The sequence below is a fragment of the Maylandia zebra genome, unplaced genomic scaffold (genome assembly GCF_041146795.1).
Source record: "Maylandia zebra isolate NMK-2024a unplaced genomic scaffold, Mzebra_GT3a scaffold34, whole genome shotgun sequence".
Lineage (NCBI taxonomy): Eukaryota > Metazoa > Chordata > Actinopteri > Cichliformes > Cichlidae > Maylandia > Maylandia zebra.
This window is the reverse complement of record NW_027490064.1, coordinates 648,542-651,041: the sequence shown is the minus strand read 5'-3', so window position 1 is coordinate 651,041 and position 2,500 is coordinate 648,542.

Below are 2,500 nucleotides of genomic sequence, written 5' to 3'. Positions count from 1 at the left end.
AGCAGGGCCAGCGCGCCCAGGAGCACATCTTTTTCGACCGTAAAGGAGAGAGGAGGCCGACTCTCTGCCTCGGCTAAATGGAGAGGGAATTTCAGCAGGGCCAGGGCACAGGCATGGACCTTTTTCAGCTGTAAGGGAGGCAAGAGCAAGGTGTGATGTAGGTCCCCGGGGCCTGCTGGAGGTCCAGGTCCATGCCCGATGTGAGTAGCAGCAGGGCCAGCGCGCCCAGGAGCACATCTTTTTCGACCGTAAAGGGAGACAGGAGGCCGACTCACTGCCTCGGCTAAATGGAGAGGGAATTTCAGCAGGGCCAGGGCACAGGCATGGACCTTTTTCAGCTGTAAGGGAGGCAAGAGCAAGGTGCGATGTAGGTCCCCGGGGCCTTTTGTCGTACCATAGGCACGAGTGGTGTGTGTGTGTGGCAAAGACTTTCTGCGCAGTGTCCCAGGGGCACGGGGAAAGGTTGTTGTACCATAGGCACGAGAAAAGTTGTCGTACCATAGGCACGAGAAAAGTTGTCGTACCATAGGCACGAGTGGTGTGTGTGTGTGTGGCAAAGTGCTACTGAGCGGTGTACCAGGGGCAGGGCGAAAAGTTGTTGTACCATAGGCACGAGAAAAGTTGTTGTACCATAGGCACGAGAAAAGCTGTCATACCAGGGGCACGGAGGAAAGTTGTTGTACCATAGGCACGAGAAAAGTTGTCGTACCATAGGCACGAGGAGAGTTTGTGTGGCAAAGTGCTACTGAGCGGTGTACCAGGGGCACGGCGAAAAGTTGTTGTACCATAGGCACGAGAAAAGTTGTCGTACCATAGGCACGAGAAAAGTTGTCGTACCATAGGTACGAGGAGTGTGCGTGTGTGGCAAAGTGCTACTGAGCGGTGTACCAGGGGCACGGCGAAAAGTTGTTGTACCATAGGCACGAGAAAAGTTGTTGTACCATAGGCACGAGAAAAGCTGTCATACCAGGGGCACGGAGGAAAGTTGTTGTACCATAGGCACGAGAAAAGTTGTCGTACCATAGGCACGAGAAAAGTTGTCGTACCATAGGCACGAGTGGTGTGTGTGTGTGGCAAAGTGCTACTGAGCGGTGTACCAGGGGCACGGCGAAAAGTTGTTGTACCATAGGCACGAGAAAAGTTGTTGTACCACAGGCACGAGAAAAGCTGTCATACCAGGGGCACGGAGGAAAGTTGTTGTACCATAGGCACGAGAAAAGTTGTCGTACCATAGGCACGAGGAGAGTTTGTGTGGCAAAGTGCTACTGAGCGGTGTACCAGGGGCACGGCGAAAAGTTGTTGTACCATAGGCACGAGAAAAGTTGTCGTACCATAGGCACGAGAAAAGTTGTCGTACCATAGGTACGAGGAGTGTGTGTGTGGCAAAGTGCTACTGAGCGGTGTACCAGGGGCACGGCGAAAAGTTGTTGTACCATAGGCACGAGAAAAGTTGTTGTACCATAGGCACGAGAAAAGCTGTCGTACCAGGGGCACGGAGGAAAGTTGTTGTACCATAGGCACGAGAAAAGTTGTCGTACCATAGGCACGAGGAGAGTTTGTGTGGCAAAGTGCTACTGAGCGGTGTACCAGGGGCACGGCGAAAAGTTGTTGTACCATAGGCACGAGAAAAGTTGTCGTACCATAGGCACGAGAAAAGTTGTCGTACCATAGGTACGAGGAGTGTGTGTGTGGCAAAGTGCTACTGAGCGGTGTACCAGGGGCACGGCGAAAAGTTGTTGTACCATAGGCACGAGAAAAGTTGTTGTACCATAGGCACGAGAAAAGCTGTCGTACCAGGGGCACGGAGGAAAGTTGTTGTACCATAGGCACGAGAAAAGTTGTCGTACCATAGGTACGAGGAGAGTTTGTGTGGCAAAGTGCTACTGAGCGGTGTACCAGGGGCACGGCGAAAAGTTGTTGTACCATAGGCACGAGAAAAGTTGTCGTACCATAGGCACGAGAAAAGTTGTCGTACCATAGGTACGAGGAGTGTGTGTGTGGCAAAGTGCTACTGAGCGGTGTACCAGGGGCACGGCGAAAAGTTGTTGTACCATAGGCACGAGAAAAGTTGTTGTACCATAGGCACGAGAAAAGTTGTCGTACCATAGGTACGAGGAGAGTTTGTGTGGCAAAGTGCTACTGAGCGGTGTACCAGGGGCACGGCGAAAAGTTGTTGTACCATAGGCACGAGAAAAGTTGTCGTACCATAGGCACGAGAAAAGTTGTCGTACCATAGGTACGAGGAGTGTGTGTGTGGCAAAGTGCTACTGAGCGGTGTACCAGGGGCACGGCGAAAAGTTGTTGTACCATAGGCACGAGAAAAGTTGTTGTACCATAGGCACGAGAAAAATTGTTGTACCATAGGCACGAGAAAAGTTGTCGTACCATAGGTACGAGAAAAGTTGTCGTACCATAGGCACAAGCAGTGCGTGCGTGTGTGTGGCAAAGTGTTTCTGCGCAGTGTACCAGGGGCATGTTTGAATTTACATTCTGGAGTACC